Below are 13,146 nucleotides of genomic sequence, written 5' to 3'. Positions count from 1 at the left end.
TATATATATATATAAATATATATATAACATGAATTGAACATGATGTACACCCTCATAAAAACATGATTTGTAGAACACAGAAGTATATATATACACATACACTATGAAATACATATACAGACATAACCACAAACCAAACTCATAAGGATTAGACATACAATAATAATACAATAAAATGTATAATTGTGAATCTGATTAATAATTCAATACATGGGTAAAAGTAACAACTCAGAGTGTGGCAATAAATAAAGAAAAAGATGAAGAAAAAAATATAATAATAAAAAATAATATGTAAAAAAATATATATAAAAAATAAAATGAATAAATAAGATGATAATAATAAATGAATATATAGAGACAAATAGACATGATGAGCTAAAGTGCAATAAGTGCAATAAGCATAATGCAATCAAGTTAATATTTGAATCCATGATTGCGAAGTAAATTATAAAGTGCCAGTGAAGGTTGAAAAAGTGTGCGAAAAATAATCATTATACTTTAAAAAAAATATATACATAATTTACAAATTGCAATGTGCAAAAACAGTATGAAATGGAATATATATATAGCTCAATCACAAGGAAAAAACATACGGTGATCAACACCGTTAGACCAATATATATATAATCGAAGTGGTATGCTCTGCAAAGGAATGTGTATAAAATGAAGTAAAAAGAAAAAAGGGGAAGGGAAGGGATAGGGAGGGAAGAGGGGCGGGGGAAAAAGAGAGGAGGGGAGAGTGGGGGGGAGGTGGGGGGAGGGGGAAAGGGGGGGGAGGGGGGGAGAAAAGAGAGAGCGCCACCCTGGGGAAGCACACGGTTAAAAAATGCAGTATATCAATGGATCTACTACTGTGGAAAGGAGTAGAGCTGTTTCTATAAAAAAGCTGTAATATTTTTCTAATCTTGTTCAATATAGATATACAGTATAATGTGCTAGATCAAGAGAAACATTAATAATTACTAAATATGGAATGAATAGATGCAATCTAAAGTTATCTGTGGATTACACAAAATGGAAAATATACAGTGCATTTTAAAAGTTTTCAGATCCTTTCACTTTTTCTCATTATATTGTTGCAACCTCATAATAAAATAAAGTTCTAATTTTTACCCATCATTCTGCTTTGAATACTCAATAGTGATGAGGTGAAAACAGAATGTTCTAATCTTTGGTAATTTATTGAAAATTAAATACTAAAATCTTGCATTGACATAAGTATTCAGACCCATTATTCAGTACTTACTTGAAACACCTTTGGCAGTGAATACAGCCTCCAGTCTTCTTGGATATGATGCCATAAGGTTTGGGCACCTGGATTTGGGGATTTTCTGCCATTTTTCCAAGTAGATCTTTTCAAGTGTAAATTCGTTCAGAACCATTTGTATGAATCAATTCACTGATTCTTAATTAATTTCTGACTAATAGAGACATTCTTTTCTGTTCTACATTTCTTTGTAGGTCTCCCCTTCATTAGAATATATGTTAACTTGGAATGTTCAGAGGATGCAAGATTCAAATAAACACAAGGGTTTGAGTCCAGATCCAATGACCTAACAATTAGTTATCTCTTTAGCAAGAAACCTTCATACCAAAAATAATTCTCAAGATAACTTTTCAATGGAATCATAGAAAATATCACTGTGTACAGAGTTACAAAAAGTCGCACACTTTTTTTTTACATTTTTTAACAACAATCCTAGGAATCATTAAAACAAAATTAATAGTAAATAGTGAAATTATGAAAAAATTGATTTGACTGCTTCTCCGTATTTCACAAAGAAATTACTTTGTCACAGACTGCATTCCTTTGTATGTAGCTGGCACAATGATGGAAAACGGCGATTGCATGGACCCTCCATCATTGAACCCCTCAGATGCTGCGTTCATTGTTGGTCGTGGCATTTGATACTACAATTGAGGCCTTTCAGGAGTTAATCAGGTTAAAAAAAACATACCTTATCCATTTGCTTTCAGAGAGGCTGCTGCAGCCATCTTGATTGAAGGCACTGCACAAAATCTTGTGTGGTGACGTGATGTCATCTCTCTGGACGGGCGGGGTGACATCATCACTGATGACGTCACCGTGCTCGGCCAATCAAGATAGCCATGACAGCCTCTCCACAAGCAAATGGATGAGGTGAATATGTTTTTTTGTTCACTATAGAAAAATAGATTTGTTACCGCGAAGTACAAGAAAATTCAGCTTCATGGTGAATTACATTTTTCCTGAAATTCGGATAGAAGTCAATTTGTTTTGGTTTTGATTTGTTCAACACTACAGATTAATATGCAAAAGATCCATATTTATCACAATTGTTAGACATAAAATATAAGTATATTCCAGCTTCAAATTGTTAGGCAGAGTCACCTCTGGCAGTAATTATAGCCTTCAGTCTACATAGGTCGATGTTTCTCACCTGAACATTGACACTTTTCCTAATTGCCCTTTGCAAAACTCCAAGCTTTGGCAAGTTTAGTACTTTATGAGTGAATAATCATTCAGTTACAAATTCTCATTAAACAAAAGCCTGTCCTTGCCCTGTTCAGAACAGTAGTATTGTTGTTTTTCCTCTATTCCTATGTATCTTTGGCTTTATATTTGTGGATGTTGTTTATTTTGTACCGTATATATTTTCCTGATCTTTAATTCTTTTGTAGAGTGCAGCAAGTTTTTCTCCAGTGTTTTCCATACTTTTAATTTTCCTGCTATCTTCACAAGTCTTTCAGGGCCTTCAGCATAGAAGTATTAAGACAACATGATGCTAACTAAACCATGATTTACTACTGTGAATATGTGTTTCATAGAAATTAAATAGTAAAATATGGGTGAGCACTCTGGCACCTGGACTAGGTATAAAATTTTATTAAATCAATTAATACATGTATGATTGTGAAACAATTAAGATAAATAAAACATCAAAAAATACTGTAGTCAATGAATTGTATTAGGATGAACACTTTGCGTATAAAGTCCTTTCAATATCTCAGCAGTGCAGACCACCAAGGTGGTGGTAATCAAACGCAGATACACTGGAGAAAGTGTAGTATGGATATACTTTGTCCCATATATAAATCCTGTATCATAAGCATGAAAATCTCCAAAGTATAATTGGGGTAGTAAATGTGTCTCTTCCACAGAGTATTCAAAAGCCCATTCAAAGGAGTGAATCTCCAACGTGATTTCAGGCTTAATAGCCGTAGATATTAAATACTTTGTTGGTAGGTCAGTGCTTTTGGGAAGGATTAGCTCTTACCTTCCTTCTTATCCGAACGACAGTCGAGCGGTGCAGGTTGATGTCAGCGTCTCGCTTCCAGCTTCTTTCGCCGGCTCTCCCGAAGTATCGCGGGAGTTGGAGCGGGACTTGGTTGGTCCGTGCCTGTTCCCGGTCCGGCTGGAATGCAGAAGCTGACTTTTTGGTCTGTGTTAATCTGTTCCAATAGACTTCGCTCTGTCTTACAGCTGCAATATTCGTAGCGTGGCCACGCTATTAATAACGGAGGTACTTTTTGCAGGTGTCCAGCCCAGACGCGTTTCGGGAATTAACCTTCCCTTCCTCAGTGGTGCCATGACACCTGCATGCATCCGCCTTTTATATCCCAAATAGCACCTGAAAAGTATGGAAGCCTGGATTTTCCATTTTGGAATACACTTGCGGTTTTTCTACATGCGATTTCCATGCGTTTTTTTTTAGCACATATGCGTTTTTTGGTGCTGCATGGTTCTACTTTTCTTGTAGACTTGGGATATAAATAAATTTGTTGTAGCTGGTTGCTTTGCTGAGATATATCATTTTAAAGTTTCTGAAATTTCTCACTGGCAAATGATACATATTCTAATGTCTATATAAATGGAATAGATCCTCTATTATTCTAGCCATCACAGATAGATCAATACATCTAGAACATATATAGATATAATTGCTGTCTAAAATTTGAATAAGACATAAAAATTTAAAATATTAAAAATGAAAATATAAAAATATAAAACATGAGAATGTAGAGCATACATATTTAATAAATCCTAACAAAATGAACATATTGAGCATTGTAAACATTCTGGACATTTTATGGGGATCTTGCATGGACCCCAGAGGCATGATAGATCTACATATTAAATGGTGACCCAGTTTGTTATATGGCCAGTTTCCCTGATCTGGAGTTGATTGACTGACAGGTGAATGTAAGATGAATGTGTGGTAAATGACATATTGATTGGATGTCTGAAGACCGGGGGCCACAGCCCGAGTCCACGACGCAGTGTCGATAATCGACCAAACTGCGGCATGTGAGTCGGATCTGGGGCACTCGGCCTACAAAAATCCGAAAATCTCTAAGTCAGCATTCAGACCAGCTGGTTGCATCGATCCAAACTCGTAGATACGTCTTGATTCCATCCTAGACATCTGTTTGATATAGTTCCCTCCCCGCCAGTGTATGTCTACCTTCTCCAGTGCCATGAAAACAAGATTGGACGGATCTTTATTATGAACATCTCTGTAATGTTTTGAAAGACAATGTTTGTCATATCCCTTACGGATATTTGAGATATGTTCCGCCAATCTGGTTTTCAAGGGTCGTTTGGTACGTCCTATATACTGTCTTTTACAAGGGCACTGGATCAGGTAGACAACACCCGTGGTATTGCAAGTTAGACATTCCTTCATCTCCCATTTATATCAGTTTTGAGTGGAGGAAATTGTTGATATTTTCCTTGGAGTCAGAGTGATCTTGCATGCCATACATCTCCCACATTTAAAAAAGCCTTTTAATTTCATCCAGGTACCCATGATTAAATTGTCCTGTTTTACTGGTTTCTTGATTGTTGGGGCTATTTTAAGTCCCAGATTAGGGGCTTTAGTAAATGTTAGAAGTGGCCCTGTGGGCATTAAATTGCCAATTACCCGATCACTCAGAATGTGATGCCAATGGGCTTTGATGATTTTCTGTACTCTCTTATGATTATTATTGAAAGGAAGTATCATTCTGCTGTTAATTATACCAATTTCTTGTGTGTCATTACTTGCTACTTTTTTGTCTTGGAACCAAGTTTGTCTGTCTTTTTTTCTTGTTTTTTCCAATGCTTCATCTAGGATTTTTTCTGGATACTGTCTGTTTAAAAACTGATTCCTCATTTTTACAGCTTCTATTTTAAAATCACCTTCTTGTGTACAATTTCTTTTGATTCTCCCAAACTGGCCAAAAGGAATATTAATCAGCCAGTTTGGAAGATGACAGCTGGAAAACTGGATGAAGCTATTTTTTGATGTGGGTTTGGTAAATGTTCTACATATATATTTATTACCCTCTTTCTTGATTTTTAAGTCTAGGAATTCGGTCACTTCTATGATATTGGGGGTAAATCTTAAGTTCATTACATTGTCATTTATCTCTTTCAAAAATAATTCCAGTGTCTCTCTACTGCCTTTCCAGACAAAAATAATGTCGTCTATGAATCTACGCCATAGGGCCAGATCCGCCCCAAGTTTGGGTTTGATGGTATTTTCTTCCCATTCTGCTAAGAATAAATTAGCATAACTTGGAGCGAATCTGGTCCCCATGGCGGTTCCACACTTATGTAGATAAAACTGGCCTTCAAAATAAAAATAGTTATGGGTTAAGATATACCCAATACCATCTATAATGAACTCTGCGTGTTTATCATTTATTGTTCCGTCCCTATCCATTTGTTCTTGTATAGCTAACATCCCTTGTTGATGATCGATTATAGTATATAGAGATTGTATATTGAGTGTCCCCATAATCCACTCTGGTTCCACTACCAGTTCTTCTAATATTTTTATAATATGGGTAGTATCTTTAATATGAGAACTGGTTTTTTTCACAATTGGTTGAAGCTGTACGTCGATATATTTTGACAAGTTTGAAGATATCGAACCTATCCCCGAGACGATTGGTCTACCAGGTGGTCTCAGCATACATTTGTGGACCTTGGGGAGACAATAGAAAACTGGTAGTTTCCTTTGTGTCCCCAAGATGAAGTCATGTTCTTGATTTGAAATGACAGCTGAATCTAAACCTCTCTTGCACAGTATCCTGAGTTCATGATCAAAACGCTCCAGCGGGTCATTTTTCAACATCTCATATGTCTTCACATCTCTAAGTTGTCGCAAACATTCATCGTTCTAATCAACTGTGTTCATCACCACTGTCCCGCCCCCCCTTATCTGCGGGGCGTATGGTGATCTTTTCATTTTTCTGTAGTTGTTTTATAGAATGACATTCATGTCTGGTCAGGTTCCCCTGTCCCAGACCTTTTGTTTTTAATTTGCGTATATCCGCTTCAACATTTCTCTGAAAAGTGGACATTTCCGCACTAATTTCATTTCTGGGGAACAGTGTAGATCTATTTTTGAGAATGTTTTTATTAGATAAATTCTTGGGATCAGTCCTCCCTACAGGATTTTTTAGGAAATGTTTTTTTTAAACAGAGGTTCCGTATAAATTTTTGGATCCCTATATAGACAGAAAATTTGTCCAATTTTTCAGTTGGTGCAAACTTAAGACCCTTTTGTAATAATAGTGATTGTGAATTTGTGAGTTGAACTGTGCTTAAATTAATTAAGGTTGTGTCTTCATTTATTAGTGTCTCCTGTGCTGTCTTCCCCTTCCTATGGCTTCTTCTGGTCTTTCTCCTTCTGTGTGTTCTCTGTGATAATGGTTTCGGGGACCCCTGTGGTTGTGATAGTGATGGTCTAGTGATTGCACTGGGTGATAGTGTTTGTGCCTCAAATTGTAATGGTGTGTTGGTGATTCTCAAATTGTAATGGTGTGTTGGCCAGTTTGGGAGAATCAAAAGAAATTGTACACAAGAAGGTGATTTTGAAATAGAAGCTGTAAAAATGAGGAATCAGTTTTTAAACAGACAGTATCCAGAAAAAATCCTGGATGAAGCATTGGAAAAAACAAGAAAAAAAGACAGACAAACTTGGTTCCAAGACAAAAAAGTAGCAAGTAATGACACACAAGAAATTGGTATAATTAACAGCAGAATGATACTTCCTTTCAATAATAATCATAAGAGAGTACAGAAAATCATCAAAGCCCATTGGCATCACATTCTGAGTGATCGGGTAATTGGCCATTTAATGCCCACAGGGCCACTTCTAACATTTACTAAAGCCCCTAATCTGGGACTTAAAATAGCCCCAACAATCAAGAAACCAGTAAAACAGGACAATTCAATCATGGGTACCTGGATGAAATTAAAAGGCTTTTTTAAATGTGGGAGATGTATGGCATGCAAGATCACTCTGACTCCAAGGAAAATATCAACAATTTCCTCCACTCAAAACGGATATAAATGGGAGATGAAGGAATGTCTAACTTGCAATACCACGGGTGTTGTCTACCTGATCCAGTGCCCTTGTAAAAGACAGTATATAGGACGTACCAAACGACCCTTGAAAACCAGATTGGCGGAACATATCTCAAATATCCGTAAGGGATATGACAAACATTGTCTTTCAAAACATTACAGAGATGTTCATAATAAAGATCCGTCCAATCTTGTTTTCACGGCACTGGAGAAGGTAGACATACACTGGCGGGGAGGGAACTATATCAAACAGATGTCTAGGATGGAATCAAGACGTATCTACGAGTTTGGATCGATGCTACCAGCTGGTCTGAATGCTGACTTAGAGATTTTCGGATTTTTGTAGGCCGGGTGCCCCAGATGCGACTCACATGCCGCAGTTTGGTCGATTATCGACACTGCGTCGTGGACTCGGGCTGTGGCCCCCGGTCTTCAGACATCCAATCAATATGTCATTTACCACACATTCATCTTACATTCACCTGTCAGTCAATCAACTCCAGATCAGGGAAACTGGCCATATAACAAACTGGGTCACCATTTAATATGTAGATCTATCATGCCTCTGGGGTCCATGCAAGATCCCCATAAAATGTCCAGAATGTTTACAATGCTCAATATGTTCATTTTGTTAGGATTTATTAAATATGTATGCTCTACATTTTCATGTTTTATATTTTTATATTTTCATTTTTAATATTTTAAATTTTTATGTCTTATTCAAATTTTAGACAGCAATTATATCTATATATGTTCTAGATGTATTGATCTATCTGTGATGGCTAGAATAATAGAGGATCTATTCCATTTATATAGACATTAGAATATGTATTATTTGCCAGTGAGAAATTTCAGAAACTTTAAAATGATACATCTCAGCAAAGCAACCACCTACAACAAATTTATTTATATCCCAAGTCTACAAGAAAAGTAGAACCATGCAGCACCAAAAAACGCATATGTGCTAAAAAAAAAACGCATGGAAAACGCATGTAGAAAAACCGCAAGTGTATTCCAAAATGGAAAATCCAGGCTTCCATACTTTTCAGGTGCTATTTGGGATATAAAAGGCGGAGGCATGCAGGTGTCATGGCACCACTAAGGAAGGGAAGGTTAATTCCCGAAACGCGTCTGGCTGGACACCTGCAAAAAGTACCTCCGTTATTAATAGCGTGGCCACGCTACGAATATTGCAGCTGTAAGACAGAGCGAAGTCTATTGGAACAGATTAACACAGACCAAAAAGTCAGCTTCTGCATTCCAGCCGGACCGGGAACAGGCACGGACCACCCAAGTCCTGCTCCAACTCCCGCGATACTTCGGGAGAGCCGGCGAAAGAAGCTGGAAGCGAGACGCTGACATCAACCTGCACCGCTCGACTGTCGTTCGGATAAGAAGGAAGGTAAGAGCTAATCCTTCCCAAAAGCACTGACCTACCAACAAAGTATTTAATATCTACGGCTATTAAGCCTGAAATCACGTTGGAGATTCACTCCTTTGAATGGGCTTTTGAATACTCTGTGGAAGAGACACATTTACTACCCCAATTATACTTTGGAGATTTACATGCTTATGATACAGGATTTATATATGGGACAAAGTATATCCATACTACACTTTATCCAGTATATCTGCGTTTGATTACCACCACCTTGGTGGTCTGCACTGCTGAGATATTGAAAGGACTTTATACGCAAAGTGTTTATCCTAATACAATTCATTGGCAACAGTATTTTTTGATGTTTTATTTATCTTAATTGTTTCACAATCATACATGTATTAATCGATTTAATAAAATTTTATACCTAGTCCAGGTGCCAGAGTGCTCACCCATATTTTACTATTTAATTGCTATACCTGACCAAAGGGTGGGTGCCCCTCTAATTTGGGTTAGTAGCACCTGATTCTATAGTCCGTCTGAAGTGAGCCACCATATTATATTATATGTGTTTCATAGAGTTTACAATATTTTTTACTGCCCAGTAACTCAATGTTGGCCTCACTTTAAACCCTCATAAGAACTTTAACCTTTTATAGAGTTTTCAACATGTATGTTAATAGTAAACAACAAAAATTTCCAAACTGCATATATACATTTAATACATACCCACTCTGAAAGGCCCAAGTCATGTATATGAATGTCACCATGTAATACTACATTTCCTGCAGTGGGCATAATTTGTAGCTAGTAGGTTTGAGCGAACCCGAATTGTAAAGTTCGGGTTCGTATCGAACATTAGGATTTTTGGACCCCGGACCCGAACCCTAACATTTCAGTAAAAGTTCGGGTTCGGTGTTCGACGATTTATTGGCGCTTTTTGAAAGGCTGCAGAGCAGCCAATCAACAAGCGTTTAACTCTGTGCCCTTAGAAGCCATCACATTATTGGCATGGCTGTGATTGGCCAGTGCAGCATGTGACCCAGCCTCTATATAAGCTGGAGTCACGTAGCGCTGCACGTCACTCTACTGTGCTTAGTGTAGGGATAGGATGATGCTGCTGCTGTGAGGGAGAGAATAGGAAAGAAACTTTAATCAGAACTGCAATTGAACTCAGCGATCTACATAGATTTTGTTGTGTGGGTGCAGTGCACAATCTTTTTACCCTGCCCTGAGCCCAGTGACAGAGAAAAATAACTTTTATCCGTCTGTTAGTTAGGTGGGCGGCGGCGACCATTTTATGCAAGCTCAGTGCACCCGCACTGCCTATGTGCTTTTGTGCTTTTGTGACATTGAAATCCAAGCTTGAAATACTGCAATAATAAAATACACCCATTTTTAGCAATATCATACATATGGTACCTTTACAGCATTAGTCAGTGTGCAATTTAAGCTAGAAATACAGCTATAATTTTCTGGGTTTTAAAAAACACCCTTTTTGGGCAAAATACTCAAATTTTACAGCCCTTGCTGCATCTGTACGTGTGAAATTCAAGCGTTATATACTGCTGTCATAGTCTGTTAGTAAAAAAACACCCATTTTGGGCAAAGTACTTAATATTGCAGCCTTTGCTGCATATGTCATTGTGAGATACACCCTTTAGATACTGCTGTGCTATTCTGGTATTAAAAAAACACCCATTTTGGGCAAAAAAGTTAATTTACGGCCTTGTCTGCATCTGTCATTGTGAGATACACGCATTAGATACTGTTGTTCTATTATTATTAAAAAAACACAAATTTTTGGCAAGATCCTAAAATTTCAGAAATGAGGAGAGCGTTAAATAAGGGATGTGGCCCAGGTCGTGGTGCTGCTGGTGGAGCTCCTGTTGCAGGGAGAGAACGTGGTCGATCTGTGCCAGCTACACGCACAAGTGAAACGCCTTCCTCAGGTGCGAGTAGGTGACAGAACCTTCAGCAGTATTTGGTTGGGCCTAATGCGGCTCTACGAATGGTGAGGCCAGAACAAGTACAGGCGATAGTAGATTGGGTTGCTGACAGCGCCTCCAGTTCCTTCACATTGTCTCCCACCCAGTCTCCTGCTGAAAGATCAGAGTTGGCACCTGCAGCCGATGTCCATCAGTCTTTCACCTCACCCCTTTGCAAACCAGCCAAGCAGTCTGAGCCCCAAGTCATACAACAGTCTATTCTGCTTTTTGATGACTCTGTTAGCAGGGTTTCCCGAGTCCATCCACATATCCCTGCCCCAGAAGAGATTGAGTGGACCGATGCAAAACCACTTATGTTTCAAGATGAGTACATGGGAGGACCATTGCAGCACGTCTCGGTGCCAACTGCTGTGGTTTTCGAAAGTGTGCAGACCAACAAGAAGGGCAGGGGTGAAGACTGGGTTGAAGATGATGTGGAGGACGATGAGGTCCTCGACCCCACATGGAATCAAGGTCATGCAAGTTACCTGTGTAGTTCGGAGGAAGAGGCGGTGGTCGCACAGAGCGACTAGCACAGCAGAAGAGGGAGCAGGGTGCAAAAGTGGAGCGGCCGTCCCCTAGACAGTACGCCTGCTACTGCCCACTGCAGCAAGGGACCAAGCACACCAAAGTCAGCTCCAAGGAGTTACCTGGCGTGGCAGTTCTTCAGACAATGTGCTGATGACAAGACACAAGTGGTTTGCAAGCTGTACAATCAGAGCCTGAAGCGAGGCATAAACGTTCTCAACCTGAGCACTACCTGCATGACCAGGCATTTAAGTGCAAAGCACGAGCTGCAGTGGAGTAGATGCCTCAAAAACCAAGAAAGGTCTCTGGCTCCTCCTGCTTCCTCTTTTGCTGCAGTCTCTGCTTCTTCCTCCACCTCTGGAGTGACAGTACCACCTGCCACCCTGCAAACAGAGGATCTTCCAGCAACACCACCATCTGGGTCACCAAGCATCTCCACAATGTCCCACGGAAGCGTTCAGCTCTCCATCTGCCAAACATTGGAGCAGAAGAGGAAGTACCCCCCTACCCACCCACGATCCCTGGCCCTGAATGCCAGCATTTCAAAATTACTGGCCTTTGAAATGCTGTCATTCCGTCTGGTGGAGACGGAGAGTTTTAAAAGCCTTATGGCGGTGGCTGTCCCACAGTACATCGTGCCCAGCCGCCACTATTTTCCAGGCGTGCCATCCCTTCCCTGCACAACCAAGGGAAGGACAAATTCAGGTGTGCACTGTGCAATGCCATCTGTGGCAAGGTGCACCTCACTACGGATATGTGGACTAGTAAGCACGGTCAGGGACGTTATATCTCCTTAACAGCACACTGTGTAATTTCAGTGGCGGCTTGGCCTGAGGCGGAGAGCAGTTTGGCGCATGTCCTTCCACCACCGAGGATTGCAGGATGCTTCAGTTTGCCTACTGTTGCTTACTCCTCTACCGGCTCCTCATCTGGTCAGCGTAACACCTTCAATACCAACTTCAGCACAACCAGGTGTAAACTACAGCAGGCAGTTTAAAAACTTATCTGTTTGGGGGACAAACCCCACACCGCGCAGAAGCTGGACAGGCCTTGAACAACAGACCGATGAGTGGTTGGTGCCAGTGAGCCTCAAGCCCGGCCTGGTGGTGTGCAATAATGGGCAAAATCTCGTAGCAGCTCTGGGACTAGCCGATTTGACGCACATTCCATGCCTGGCGCATGTGCTGAATTTGGTGGTGCAGAGATTCCTTAAAAATTACCCCGATATGTCAGAGCTGCTGCATAAAGTGCGGGCCATCTGTGCGCGCTTCCGGCTTTCTCACCCTGCTGCTGCTCGCCTGTCAGCGCTGCAGCATAACTTCGGCTCTCCTGCTCACTGCCTCATATGCGACGTGACCACAAGGTGGAACTCCACCTTGCACATGCTGGCGAGACTGTGCGAGCAGCAGCAGGCGCTAGTAAAGTTTCAGCTGCAGCACGCACGGGTGAGCCACTCTGCGGAACAGCACCACTTCACCACCAATGACTGGGCCTCCATGCGAGACCTGTGTTCCTTGTTTCAGGTACTCCACCAACATAGCCAGTGCCGATAATGCCATTCTCAGTGTAACTATCCCACTTCTATGCCTCCTTGAAAAAACGCTGCTGGCGATGATGGAAGAGGATGTGGCACAGGAGGAGGAGGAGGAAGAGGGATCATTTCATAGGGTTTCCGGACAGTCATTCACAAGTGGCTCCGAGGGTGGGTTCCTGCACCTACAAATGCAAGGTACACAATTGTCCAGCCAGGGCACAGTTCTGGAGGATGACGAGGATGAGGAGATGGAAGAGGAGGAACCATGTTCACAGCAGGGTGGCACCCAGACCAGCTCATGGCCATCACTGGTGCATGGCTGAGGGGATACAGGGGACACAGACAATACACCTCCCACAGAGGACAGCTTTTCTTTCCC

Source organism: Bufo bufo, chromosome 5 (assembly GCF_905171765.1).
Source record: "Bufo bufo chromosome 5, aBufBuf1.1, whole genome shotgun sequence".
Lineage (NCBI taxonomy): Eukaryota > Metazoa > Chordata > Amphibia > Anura > Bufonidae > Bufo > Bufo bufo.
The sequence above is the reverse complement of the archived record's forward strand: the minus strand, read 5'-3'. Positions refer to the sequence as shown.